This window comes from Sciurus carolinensis, chromosome 6 (assembly GCF_902686445.1).
Source record: "Sciurus carolinensis chromosome 6, mSciCar1.2, whole genome shotgun sequence".
NCBI classification, from domain to species: Eukaryota; Metazoa; Chordata; class Mammalia; order Rodentia; family Sciuridae; genus Sciurus; species Sciurus carolinensis.
Window position 1 is genome coordinate 100278186 of NC_062218.1, and position 15340 is coordinate 100293525.

The following is a 15340-nucleotide window of genomic DNA, read 5'->3' on the forward strand; positions in this document are numbered from 1 at the left end:
GGAGGCCCTGTTTCAAAATAAAAGGATCGGGGGATGTAACTTACTAGTAAAGCACCCCTGGGTCCAGAAAAAAAAAAAAAAAAATTCTAGAATCTACATTAGAATTCTTCTATCAGTGATTCCCAGAAGGCTCATCAGAATTCTTATCTGCAGTAGACATTTGGAGCACCGTTGAATCTGCTAGATCATAAGGCTCAAGTAAGGAAGCAGCTTGTACTAGCTTCGGAACCTCCTTTTGCTTTGGGCCTGTATTTGTTTTCTATTGCTATGCAACAGATTACCACAAACTTAATGGCCAAAACAAAAAGAAACAGAAGCCAATGTGATGGCACACATCTGTAATCCCAAAGACTCAGGAGGCTGAGGCAGGAAGATCACAAGTTCAAAGCCAGCATGGGCAACTTAACAAGACCCTGTCTCAAAACTTAAAATGAAAAAAAAAAAAAAAAAAAAAAAAAAAAAAAAAAAAAAACAGGGGACATAGCTTAGTGGTAAAAAACAAACAAATAAAAACTCTGGGTATAATCCCTAGTACCACACACACAAAAAAGGCATTTTCCATTTTATTTATTAATCTGCAAATCATATAGGGTTCAGTATACATACATTTTAAAAACTTCCAACTCAACAACAAAAAGACACCCCAATTTTTTTAAACGGCAAAGGAGCTTAGATGTAGCTTAGTACTAGAGCACTTACTCAGCATGTGCAAGGTCCTGGGTTTGATCCCAGCCCTGCCAAAATAAGGACGACGACAACAACAATAAAATCAAATGGGCAGGGGCTGGGCTATGGCTCAGAGGTAGAGTGCTTGCCTTAAATGTGTGGGACACTGGGTTTGATCCTCAGCACCACATGAATAAAATAAAGATATTGTGTCCATGTACAACTAAAAATTTTTTTTAAAAACCTAAAGTGCAAAGACTTAAATAGACATTTCTCCAAAGAAGACATGCAAATGGCCAATAAGCACATGAAGATGCTCATCATCATTAGTCACTAGGGAAATACAAATCAAACCCAAAATGTGTTACTATTTTATACCCACTGTGGTAGCTATAGTTAAGGAAAATAAGAAGTGTTGGCAAGAATGAATAGGAATTGGAACACTTGCACATTCCTGATGGAATGTAAAATGGTGCAGCTGCTATGGAAAACAGTTTGGTGGTTCCTTAAAAAGTTAAACATAGCCTGGCACTCCTGGTGGTTCACTCCTGTAATCCCAGTGGCTCAGGAGGCTGAGGCAGGAGGATTGCAAGTTCAAAGACAGACTCAGCAACTTATTGAGGCCCTAAGCAACTTAGTGAGATCCTGTCTCAAAATAAAACAAAAAGGACTGGGGATGTGGTTCAGTGATTAAGCATCCCTGGGTTCAAGCACGGGACCAAAGGGGGGGAAAATAAAAAGGGGCTGGGGAGATAGCTCAGTTGGTAGAGTGCTTGCCTTGCAAGCACTATGCCTTGGGTTTGATCCCCAGCAGTGAAAAAAAAAAAAAAAAAAGAAAGAAAAAAAATTAGTTAAACATAGAATTACAATATAACTCAGCAATTCTTTTCTAGGTGTTTACCTGAGAGAATTGAAAACAAAATTCAAACAAATACTTGTATATGAATGTTCATAGTAATACTATTCACAATAGGCAAAAACTAGAAACTATCCTCCAAATATCCATCAATGGATGATTGAATGAAGAAAATTCAGCATTAAAAAGAAAGGTTGGGGCTGGGGAGATAGCTCAGTCGGTAGAGTGCTTGCCTTGTAAGCACAAGGCCCTGGGTTCAATCCCCAGCACCCAAAAAAAAAAAAAAAAAAAAAAAAAAAAAAAAAGGTCACAACAGGGAGAAACTTGAAAACACTGTGCTAAGTGAAAGAAGCAAGACACAAAAAAATCACATAGTGTATGACTTCATTTATATGGAATGTCCAGAATGCATAAATCCATAGAGAGAGAAAGCGGGTTGGTGGTAGGCAGGGGATGGGGAGAAGGAGGAATGGGAGTGACTGGAGGCACTTCCTTGAGGGATAGTGAAGATGTTTTAGAACTGGCTGGAGGTAATGATTGTGCAACATGGTGAAAGTACTAAATGCCACTGGAATGTACACTTTCAAATGGCTGCAGTTTTGTTATGTAAAGTTTCCATCAGTTTTTTAAAAACACAGATTCCATGGGCCCCAGTTTCAAAGATTTTGACTCAACACATCTGGCGTGAGACCCAGAATCTGTTTTCAACACATACTTCAGGTGCCTCTAATGTAGGTACTTCAGGGACCATGTTTAAGAAACATCACTAAACCATGTTAATCCTCTTATTAACCTCTTTCCATAGATCCCTGTGCCTCTTTTTTGCTAATACACACCATAATTGTAATCACTTACCCAGTCCCTCTTTCTACCTTAAACTGTAAACTCCATGAGGGCAGGGTTTATGTCTTCTTTATTCATAATATCCCCAGTGTTTAGAAAAAGTGCCTGAATAGTACACATGCTCAGAAGATACAGGGTGAATTGAATGACTGAATTTGATTATCTAGAAGGGAGCAAAGTAAAAGGAGAAAGTATAAGGGGTCTTTGAGTCCAAGAACCTACCGTCTACGTGGTCCAAGGTTTAAAAGCCCTTGTTTCCATGACTTTCACTGCATGGGGGAGTGTATCAAACCCACCATGTGCTATAGTTTGAATGTTCCCTCCAAAACTCAAGTTGAAATTTTATTTTCTGGTGCTGGAGATCAAACCCAGGATCTTGTGCATGCTAGGCAATTGCTCTACCACTGGGCTGAACTCCCAGTCCCAAGTTGAATTTTTTTTTTTTTTTAATCTTTGTATTGAAGATTGAACCCAGGGGCATTCTGCCCCTGAGCTACATTCCCAGACCTTTTTACTTTATTTTATTTTGACACAGGATCTTGCTAAATTGCTGCGGATCTCACTAAGTCATTGAGACTGTCCTGAAACTTGGTGATCCTCCTGCTTCAGCCTCCAGAGTTGTTGGGATTATAGGCACGCACTACCAGCATCAGGTCCGAAGTTGAAATTTAATTGCCACTGTAACAGTGTTGAGGGGCAGGACTTTTAAGGGGTGATTAGGTCAATAGTGAGTTTGTTATAACTTCAGCCCCTCTTGCCCTCTCTTTCTCTCTCTCACATGCTCTCTTGCCCTTCCACCATATTGTGGTACAGCAAGAAGACCCTTGCTAGATGCAACCTCTTTACCTTAGACTTCCCAGCTTCAGAACCATGAACCAAATAAACTTTCATTGTTTGTAATTTTCCCAGTCTGTGGTATTATGTTATAGTAGCAGAAAGCAAATGAAGACTGTTGGAAAAGAGGCCTTGTGTAGTACCTCAAACTGGTCTCCCCTTGTGGAGGCATATCTGGGAGTTCATGGCCAAATGTGAGCAGAGCAGTCTTGGTTCTGAGACCCTCAAGGCTGGCACGGGGCGGGGCACACAGCTCTGATGGCATCTCCTAGCCAGAAAACTCTAGTCAGGTTTTGCTGGCCTGCCTGGTTGATTCTAGTGCCTTTTGGCTGGGTGACCATTCTTACTCTTGGCCGCTTCCACAGTTCCTTAGAGCACATGGTCAGCAAAATGACTTCCTTCACCATTACTGAGCTGGCCCTGGGTCAACCCACTGTCATCCGTACTGGCTTCTGAGGCCTTGTCAACAATGCAGGAAGCATGAAGCAGCCAGGAGGGTGTAGGTAAGATATCCAGGGGACTGCTGAAGCCTCAGACCTGGTCCCTCATACAAAGTCAGAACAATGCATTTTCTTCTCATTGCTCTTAACCCATCATCCAGGCCCCCTAGAGCTGATCTTTCTCCTCCTTCCCTCTGTCTTCTCTGAGGGGCAGAATGAAGTTTTCTAACTCTGCATTAAATTTGTGACCATCAATTAATCCTAAATCAATCAATACCTCCCACCTGTGTACATATACATGTACACAGAAGCTACAAATATAGGCAGTCAATGTGCTTCAAGAAAAAATAGAATCTTTTCTTAATTGTATCATTGGCTAATTGTATGAAACCTCAAAGCCCTCAAATTCTTCCTTTGACCTGAAAAAATCAGTTCCTTTGAGCATCTACTATAAGCCAGGAAGTGATGCTTAGTGTTTTTTTTTAAATTTTTTTTAATTTTAAAAATTTATTTTAGGGGCTAGAGTTGTGGCTCAGTGGTAGGGCGCTTGCCTAGCATGTGTGAGGCACTAGGTTCGATTCTCAGCACCGCATATAAATAAATAAAAATAAAGATCCATGGACAAATAAAAAAATGTTTATTTATTTTTAAAAAATTTATTTTATTTATTTTAACATGGTGCTGAGGATAGAACCCAGTGCCTCACACATGCTAGGTGAGCGCTCTACCACTGAGCTACAACCCCAGCCCCATGCTTAGTGTTTTACATGTTACCTCATTCAATTCTCATGCAACCCTACTAGGCAAGTTATGCCTTAAAAACTTAACTATGGAATCTAACACACACACACACACACACACACACACACACACACACACACACAAGCTTGTATGTGAACAGTTTAAAAAATAATTATGCCCTACAATAAATTAATAAATACCTGTTACATACATCTGTGATGAACATTCCTTTGGCGGTTTTTTGTTTGTTTTTGAGTGCAGTGCTGAGGACTGAACCCAGGAGCCTGTGCATGCTAGGCAGGTGCTCTGCCACTGAGCTACACCTCAGAATCCTTGTTTTCTTTATAGTTCTATTACCCATGTATGCATTCCTAAATGATATAGTTTAGTTTTGTCTATTTTTGAAATATAAGTGAATGGAATCACACCGTATATATTGAGTTTTTAAACTTATTCTTATCTTTGTGAAGTTAATTAAGGTTGTTTTATGTATCTGAAGTTAATTGAGGTTCATTGTTGCACATTCCATTGTGTAAAATACCACAAATGATTTTTTTCCATTCACAGTAGATAGGTATTTGACTTCTTTTCCCTTTTTGGACTTTATGAACATTTTTATGCGTGAGTTTTGGTGTACCTGGGTCCAAAACCTTAAGGCGAATGATTACTGGAATTGTTATATCAAAGACTATTTCTATCTTAACAACTTTAATGGACAAGTCCAAAAATTGTTTACCAAAGTGGTTGTGATGTTATAGTTATTCCTTTCATTTTATTGATGAGGAAACTGAGGCTTAGCAATGTTCATCAGTAACTTAGGGCCACCAATTTGAAGGGTGTGGAGCTGAAAGTATATTAAGTCAATCTGATTTCAAAACCTATGCTCTCAACCAACTCACTATCTACCCTTCTTTTAAACTTAAGGTGCATTCAACTGGTATAACTAGGAAGCCAGTAATAGCTCAGTAGCTTAAATAATAGAAATGTGGTGGTTTCCCCCCCATCACATAATGATCTGAGGAATGTTTTAGGTCAGCAGGCAACCCTGTTCCACATGGTCATTAGAAATCAAGGATCCTCTACTGCCTTGTTGTAGGGGGCATGGTTAAGGTCAGATTGTTACCATGTCTGAGATCCAGCTGGGAGAGTGTGGGAGTATGAGCAAGGTTTAATGTATGTGTTAGGTTTTATAGACATGGCACTCATAAATGAAGGTTAAGGTCATGTGTATAGACATGGTGAACTTAGAATCAAATCAAGTCCCAGATATCCAGCCATATGCTACTCAGTAAGGAAAGATTCGCTTAGCATATGCAGAAAGGTTGAACTTGATGGGATACACATAGGGAAGGAATGTAGCCCCACAAAGGATGGTGCTGTGGGATGGCTTTACACTGCAAGTGATCTCCATTTTACTCAGGACTGGATGTAACAGCCCCAAGCCTTAACAACAACAGGCTTTAAGGGGCTTGGTCTGTGGAAATTGGGGTTGCTTACATACCAATACTTCTATACAATGGTCTGTGTGTCTCCTAATGCTAGAGTCATCTTCCTCTAGAAAAGGCTGTGTTGCTGGGTAGGGGTGTGTTTGTGGGGTGAGTTCTCTGTGCCTATAAGAGAGGTCTGCATAAGTAAAAGACTGGATGACATGACTTCCAGGTCCTTTCCAAAACTGGGCCTACATTCCAAAGTCAAATGGAAATCATTCTAAAGTGTCAGGCATTCTGAATCAACTTTTCAACTTTTTTCTGCCTCTCTCTTCCAGGCGTCTGATCTATCTTGGAACAGTAGGGGAGCGGTTGGAGTGGGGCACTGGTGGGAGGGAGAGGTGGTAGGATTGGTGAGGATCACTTGGGTAGATCTCTTAACAGCTCTTAGCCTCAGTTTTCTCATCTGTAAAGTGTGCCTGTGTCTGAGAAAGAAGTAGTAATTAACCCTATTTTAAAGATGCAGGATCCGAGGCTGGGAGAAGTTAACTTGTTCAGGAATTTGCAATGGAAAGCAGAATCAGGATTCAAGCCCAGACAGTCTGACTCCTGAGTCCGAGTTGGTAATTACCAGTGGATCACTGTTGGAGTGCCGGAAGGGTGCCGAAAGGCGGATGTGTCTGTGTGTGTGTGCGGGGGTGCGGGGCAGAGGGACGCTATTACATTTAATACCGACATTCATAGTTAGATGTACTCTGGCTTCCAAGTTGATTAAAACGAGTGTTTTCGCATGAAGGGAACGTGGTATTGTGGGTGCGGGAAGGACGAGGAACACTCCACCCCACCTCTCTCTCTCACGGTTGCTTTCTTGGGTGTGGGGCTGCGGTGTAGCTCAATGGTAGAGCCTTGCCTAGCATGCGCAAGGCCCTGGGTTCAATCGCAGCACCGCGGGGGAGGGCGGCTTGTTCTTTCTTGCATTGACAGCTTCTGGCAAGCCCCAAGTAGCGGAACAGCCACAGGCCTGCAGCGCCTGCCCCCCCAGCGAGGAAGCCTTGGAGCGGCCCCTCTCTGCAGGATGCCACTGAATCTCCCGGCCCCCAGCAGCCAAGGTTTGGAGGAGGGAGGAGGGGTGCAGCAGTTGCCACGGTTTATGCTCCTCCAGAGCTTCGGAGCAAGATTTCCCCAAAAAAGCCATATTAAATAAATAAAAGGAAATTCAGCAGATGGGAACATGAATCAATGAAAACTCCCATATGAGTGCAAAGATTTATGTCAAAAAACAAAACATCAACATCTGGGAGCTGCCGCGTCTCCTCTTGGCTGCTCGTTTGGAATGGATTCTCGGTGTCGCTTTCCGCCTCTTTCTGGCCCTGGGAGAGGACGGAAAGAAATAAAGAATGAAGCCCATTTAAAAAGAGTCGTTTTTAATCAGAAATGAACGCTGCTTTCCCCCTCAACGCTGGAGGAGACGTGAAGCAGGCGGTAGGGCTGCGGGCTCAGTACTGGGAGCGCTGGGAGAGAGCCCTCTGCCGGAGGCCGAGGGGCGCCCCTCCCTGCCCAGGCCGGGCGGCTACCCCGGTGGGATGCCTGCAGATTTTACAGCTGCGGTGGCAGCAGCAGCACCCGCCGCACTGCGCTGCGCTGGGCTGTACGGCAGCGTTCGGTTGGTCACGTGGGCAGGGGCCCAATCCAGGCGATCAAGCCCACCACCAGAGAGGAGAGCTCATCTGACCGGGGCAAACGTGTATGTTGGTTCCTCCAATCTGGAGGAAAGGGATTGGCGACAAGAAGCAAGTCAGGAATGTGCACCACAGGCGACAGTCCGCACTTAACTCTTGGGTTGGGTCATGCAAGAATTAAGAAGGCAGATGCTGGACCCTGATGTGTGGACTCTGCTAGTGCTATGTGTGTGATCTGGGGCAAGTGCACCTTCCTGAGTCAGGGTTTTCCTCACCTGTATAATGGGAATACTAGCACCAAAAGGTGAAAAGTAACTGAAAAAACATGCATACAAAGTACTTAGCACAGTGCACATATACATAAAGTTGAGTAAATGTTAGCTAGTATCATTAGGATAAAAACTAAAATTCTCACCATAGTCCATAAGGTTCTGCATAACCTGTGCTCCGAGCTCTGCAGCCTTGTAGAAGCTACTGATCTCCATTATTGGGTTCTAGTCACATTAACCTTGCTTTTCATCCAGTAGACTCAGTGCCTTCAACCTCAGGACTTTTGCATTTTCCCTCTGTCTGGAAGTTTTTTTTTTTCACCTTCTGCTTCAACCAAGCCTGTGTGTATGTGTGTGTGTGTGTGTGTGTGTGTGTGTGTGTGTGTGAGAGAGAGAGAGAGAGAGAGAGAGAGGGAGAGAGACAGACAGACACTGGGGATTAAACCAGGGCCTCCTACATGCTAGGCAAGTACTCTTAACACTGAGCTACATCCCCTACCCCCAGCCTGTCCTTTCTTTGGGCCTGGGTTACTTGTTACATTGTGTGGCAAATCCTTCCAATTCCTCCCTCCCTAAAATGTGGTCCTTTTGTTCTATGCTGTCACAGCAGCCAGGTTTCTCCTTACTTGCAAGTTTCCCAGTTGAAATGTACCATTGGTTTTGTTATATGCTTAATGTCTAGCACCCACTGGACAGTTCACCAGGCTAGGTGCTCAGCCTCTTGCATTTGCTATGGTATCTCTAGCCTCTAGGACAGTGACTGGCCTAGGCCCTCCACCTATGGTGAATAACAAGAGTGGATGATGGACTCTGAGGCAGAAGGAATCCTGGGTCTTCTATATTGTTTCACCACTTCCTTCCAATAAACAAGTATTAAGATCATCTGTATGCCAGGTCCCATGCTGGGCACCAAGGACACAGACCCATACAGTTTTATCTTTGACTTAATGGAGTTTATCATCCAAAGGCAGTGACAGACATATAAATAGAGGACAACACAGATATGGCAGTCAGGGTATGTGTGTGGAATGGGGGTGGCTACTCCTGCAAGGACAGGGCCCTAAGCACCCCCAATGATGTAAGTGGACAAAACTGAGTGCTTTCCCTGCATTATCTCACTAAAACGCAACAATTAGAGACCTATCATCATCCCTACAGTACAAATGAGACAAAGAAGTTAAATAATTCACCTAGGACCACAAAGATAGTAGTGGCAAAAGCAGGATGCAAATAGGCACATTCTGACAGAGTCAGAGTTCTGAACTACTTGGCAGGACAGCCTCCCTGCCCGCCTCCCCATCTCTGTGCTAGTGGGAGGGGAGCACTGCCCTCCAAGATTCCTGCTGCAGGAATGTCTCCACCTGGGAGCAGAGAGCAGGCCAGGAGAGCAGGGTAGCTGGGCTAGAGAAAGCTGTACACTCTACATGTGGATCATGGTGATGAATGTTCATAAGGGTGCAAAGGGGACCTGCAATAGCTCAGCTAAAAACAGGAGCGCCTCTGGCTTCCAGAAGTTCACCAAATCCCCAGTACTGGAGGGAGGCCCCAGCCTGAGCCTGGCACAATGCCCTGAGGATGCTGCTCCCACTTTTCACGCCCCCGCTTGAAGCACTGAAGATCCTGCAACATCTCTTCTCACCACCTGGGGCTGTTTTAGATTGGATTCCCATCTTTTGGTGGCAGCCCTGCCTGCCTTCCTGAATCCTGAGAGTCAGCCAGCACAGGATTTGGGGGCCTAGAGGGGAACTGCTCTTTGGAGTCTTCTTTGCTGAGGCCTGGCTGAGGTCAGGTTGGATGGGGGTTCCTTTGAGATTCTGATGAGACCAACCATCTTTCTTAGGTTCCCCCCACCCTTAGTTCCCAGAAAGGTGCATCTTCCCCCAGTATCTGGAGAAATCTGACAGGAGATCTGAGATCACAGCAGAACATCTAATGGAAAAGGCTATCAGGTGACACAGGACTGAAACTCAAGAAAGAGAACAAGGGTAAGGCTAATCATCATTACCATTTATTGAGTCCTTTCTGTGGGCTGGACACTGTGCTAACTAAGCACTTTATAAGCACCCCATTTCACAGATGAAGAATTTAGGCTCACAAATTCAAGTAACTTTCCCAAGTTCACACAACCAGAAAGTAGTGGAAGATTCAAACACAGGCCACTAGGATTCTAGAACCCAAGTTCTTAACCACTGTACTCTCATTTAGAAGTCAACAAAACAGAAGGGAGTTCCAGAAAATAGTAAAGAACTGAAATGTGGGTGATGCTTGCACTAGGGGTCAGAAGAAGGAAGAAGCAATGACAGAAACAGAAAAATGATCAGATGGTAAACAAACAAGGAAGATGCAGTACAAGGGAAACTGGAGAGGAGAAGACTCAAGGACCTGATGCAAGAGGGTGATTTTTTATAGGACCTGGTGACTAGCTGGGTGTGGGAGTGTCTGACACCTTTGGGGTGTCTGTGCAGATCACAAGAAGTCCAGAAGGAAGGGGAGGTAGTGGGGGGGAGAAATGAATATGAATATGCTCACTTTGTTGGCTCCTGAGTCTAATAGTTCCGGTTTTACCTGTCTGCCAGCTGTATCCTCACCTTGGGGTCCATTAGATATCCCCCCTGCCACCCTGTATTCTGATAAAACTTTTCAAAAGCTAGCTTTAATGAGTTTCTAGTATTTGCAATAAGAGTCAAAATGAATGTGGGGGTGTGAGGGACAGAGAGGGGAATTGAGTCAATCCTCTTTCTTCCCTGGATGGCTTGGAGAAATGATACAATAAAAAATGAAGAAGCAGGATGGTGAGGTTCTATATGTTAGATTTAAGGAGCAATAGTCAACTGAATCAAGTGCTCTGGATCCAAAGGCCCACTGGTGATCAGTGAGGTGGGCTTTGATGATCCCTGTGACCCCGCATCAGAAGAACAAGGAGAGAAGCTGGGAGGCATGGATGAAAGGCAAGGAAGCTGTATAGAACTGGGAAGCAGCCTGTGTGTTAATTGAGAAACCTGGCAGTAGAGAGAAATGAACAGAATGGGAGCAGAAAAGGGCAAAAGATCAAGTAAGGAACTTTTCACCCAAGATAAGTAAGACCTGGTCTATTTCATAGGCACAAAGAAAAAAAATCTTGTAAAGTATGTATGCTTTAGCATGAGGAAAAGGATAATAATAGCAACAAGGTTCTGGAAGAGACAGGAAGGGAATGGGACTAAGAACAAACAGTTTGGCCTTAGAAGAAAGGAAAGACTCAGACCTCTCCAACTGAGTCTACGTCCTTGTCATTTCCTCTAAATCATAATCATGCCTTATGTTTATTTGTATAGTATGTGACTAACATCCAAGTATACGCACAGCACCTCTCAAGTTAGTCTTCATCCATCATTATCATCATCATCACATATAGCTACTATTCATTGACTGCATTGCCCCATCTTAGAGATGAGAAAATTGAGGGAAAATATTATAATTAACTTGGCCAAGATAACCTGACTGGTCAGTAGGAGAGCCATGTTGGATGTGAGAGACTCCAGTTCCACAGCCTCTGCTCTTCTGCTGCTTCCTGACACTTCAAAGAGTTGAAAAGCGTTGCCTCCAGGGAGCAGGACTAGAGACTGGAGAGCAGGAAGCTGAAGTCCGCTGGGTTTGATATAAACCTTTAGTACTATTTGACTTTTTACTAGAGTAGCAGCACTTTCAGTGACCTTCTCTGCCCTCTCCTACATTATCTTTTCATTGGTAATGAAAAGATAATTTAAATTTTATATATCTTTTTATCTGAGGGGTCAAATCTACTGAACTTGGCATGCTCCCTGCTCCCTACCAGCAGGCTCTTCCTTAACACACTTCACACTTAAATATAAATTGTTTGACCATCTGACCAACCCCATGTCCAGATCCCCGCTGCCAGGTAGCAGGTTTTCCACATATCCTTTTTAAAATAAATGAAACAAAACATTTGTATAAAGGAATATGCATACCTTCATAACAAAAATCCCCACTAATGAAAAACATTTAAAGAATCTAAGTCAGGGTTGAGGTGACAACTCAGCCTTCTCAATGATGAAGGTGAGGCCATTGGCCTAGAAGGAACAGAGTGAAAATGAAGACTTTATCTCTCTAATATGTCCTACACACAGCAGCCAAAGGCCTTTCCTGGGTCCTCTGGCCTGGCTATTCACTTGCTAAAACCCTTGTCTTCTAACTGAGTCCAGACAACTTCAGGGCTTACAAGGCTTTATGACCTGGCCCATTTACCGCTCCAGATGTCATTATGCTATGCACCCCGTCCCCATGCCAGCCCTGACCCTCTACATCCACAGGGATTTTAATTGTGCTTTCTTTGCTAAACTGCGTTTTCTTTGTCTCCCTGGGATTTTGCATCAGTTATTTTCCCTTCCTGAACTGTGCTTTCCCATTGTTGTCACCTGACTAGTTCCTAGTCCTCACCATTCAGGTTGGTCAGTTTAGATGCAGCTGCTTCCAAGTCTTCCCAACTCCTGTGCCGAGGTCTGGGCAGGCCTCTCCTTGTACCAACAGCACCCTGTTGTTGTTTGGTACTGGGGATTGAACACAGGAATGCGCTACCACTGAGACACATCCCCAATCCTTTTTACATTTTATTTAAAGACAGGGTCTCCAAACAGAGAAACAAGATGTACCCCATTTGTTTACAATAAAAATAAATAAAGTCATTCCTCCATGCCATGCCATATTAAAATAAATAAGTAAATAAATAAAATAAATAAATAAGTAAATAAATAAATAAAGACAGGGTCTCGCTGAGTTGCTTAGTGCCTTGCTAAATTGCAGAGGCTGGCTTTTTTGAACTTGCAATCCTCCTGCTTCAGCTCCTGAGTCACTGGGACTACAGGCATGTACCACTGTGCCTGGGTCCAACAGCACCTTGTACATTCCCAACATAGTAGAACTTGCTGGTATCCAAAGAACCTCCCTTCCCAATATTCATGACCTTGTGTCTTTTGCTCTCACTCTGATTCTGACCTGGTTTTATAAACTGCTTTAACCACAGAGCACAGGAGAAGCGATGCTGTGTTGATTCCAGGATGAAGCTTTAAGAAGCCTGGCGGCTTCCACTTTGGTACATTTGGAAGTTCTGAGCCATCATGTAAGTTCAGCTACCCAGCTGGAGAGGCCATGTAGAGCAGAGAGGCCCTGAGACTACATGGAGAGAGAAAGAGGCCTGGCTTTTCCAGTGCCCCCAGTTGTCTACATAAAACTCTGGCTCCTGCTGCCATCTAACTGCAACCTCATGAGACCTCAAGAGAGACTAGTGGAATTGCCCAGCTGAACCCAGTCAACTTACAGAGCTGTGAGAGATTAATAAAATGATTGTTTTAAGCAACTAAATTTTGGAGAGCTTGTTATGTTGCAATAAATAACTAAAACACCATTCTGTATTTTAATTGCCTACCAACTTTGCCCCACTACATTGTTTTCTCTGTGAGGGCAGGGACCACAGTCATTTTTAAAATTGTTATATATTCAGAACATTCTCAAGCACTGAATTAAGTCTCATATATTTGATTAATGCAAATTAAGAATGTCTACAAAAACAAAGGCAATAACAAAAGTCTAGAACATTCACTGTGTACACAGTAGCATAAGTATTTATCACAAGAGGTGATTAACTGGGTACCCGGACAATAGGCAGGCTCCCAGTGTAAGACAGCTTACCTTTGAAGAGGGATTAAATCAAGTTGACTCTGGGCCACAATCCAACCACACAGTTTGGGAGCAGAGGAGAATGGCTGATGGTTTGGAGCCTGGGCAGTTCAGGCAAAGCCAAAGATAAAGGAAACAAATTCCTGACAGTGCTCCTGATGTGCCAGTAAGGCCAGCTGCCCCTGACATCTACCCCTTGCTCTCTGGGAACAAGAGACACCAAAATGTCATTTTATACCTGGAGACAAGCACCTTATACATCTGTCTTCTCAGATCCTCTCCTTCAAAACCTTTCAACTCGCTTCAAATGGAGAGTCCTCAATGAACGTTTGTATGTGAAGTGAATACATTTCCACTCAAATTGGTGGATGATGGAGCTTTGGTGCCTGTGGCTGTATTACCATCAGCACAATGTATCTGGTCATCAACAGGCATTGCTCGAACATGCTCTGTGGACTTACAGTTTATGTCAGCCCCACATAGGATACAAAATGGGAAAAATGGTATCTTTGCCCTGGAGGAAGAGAACTGGGGAGACTAGACTTACACAAATGAGATAATTAAATAACAGGGCAACAAGTAATTACTGTTAAATCTTGTAGTAAGAAATTAAGTGCTATAGGAACTGGGAAAAGCAGAGAGCAGGGAGGACTCAAACAATTGGGGCATCTTCACTGTAGAGTTAGGATTGGGTTGACCCTTGGAAAAGGAAGCCAACTACAGACAGGCTGAAAGGAAGGGCACCAAAGTCCCAAGAAGAATACAGCTGAACTAGAACACTTATTTTGAAGCAGCAACACAAAGAATGTGAAAAGTAGCTGTCCCAAATCCCAAACCAAGAATATTTCTGAATAGTTTCCCAATATTCAAACTCCTGGGCCTTTATTTAGTTTTCTCTGCTTACAATTCTTTTCTCTACCTGGCACACTTTTACTTGTATTTAAAGGCCCAGCCCAAATGCAATCACTTTTCTGAATCTTTTCATGGTACATCCCATAATCCACTGCTCATGCTTCTATTACAATGTTATCTAATACATTTGCCTACTCACCTCCTCCACAATTGTAATAGCAATTTACACTGATTGGGTTCTTACTATGTGCTAGGAACTATATTAAACTTTTATTTAAGCCTCACAACAATTGCATGAGGTATTATTTTCCCTATTTTATAGATGAAGAGGCTTGGTGTGATTAAGGAACCTGCATGCACAATATGCTAGAAAATTTGAAAGCTGGGATTCAAACTCAGATTTGTGGGACTCCATCATTCACTCTAAGCCACTGGACCACATATTCCTGAAGGTCACAAAAGCTCTTTATTCAATTGTTTTCCGAGATCCTAAAACGGCAGCTGAACTTTGGCTCAAGAACTGTTTAACAAATACAACTTTTATGCCACATGCCTGGGTCTAAAAGTAGTTATGTTCAGTACTCTTTCACCCTAGAGACTTACACTCACCTAAAAGGGGGAAGAGGAAAAGAAGTCTGAACACCTTACATTTTAATTTAAGCACTTTTATTTAATGGAGTCAAATATAGTGAAAGGAGAGAGCTATTCTTTCTCTCAAAAGGACACACAACATTGGCTGGGTCTGTAGACGAGGGGTCTGATTAACAGGGCGTGTGGCTGTCTCCTCTTCGGATTTTAAAAGGAACAAATCAAAGAGTCTCAGCCGGTAACACCATGAAGGACCTGTGGAGACTATTCCATCTGACCCCATCGTGGCACACAGACTGAGGCCCTGATAAGGGAAGAAGTGGGCCTTAGCCTACACAGTGGGACAAAGCAGAGCCACAGCTAACATCCCGGAATCTAAATCCTGCCTGGTGCGTTTCTCCTGGCCTATGGTGGGGCCCGGGCCTGGCATCTCTAAACGATGGCCTCGGGCGGAAGCTGGGACGCTGCTTCT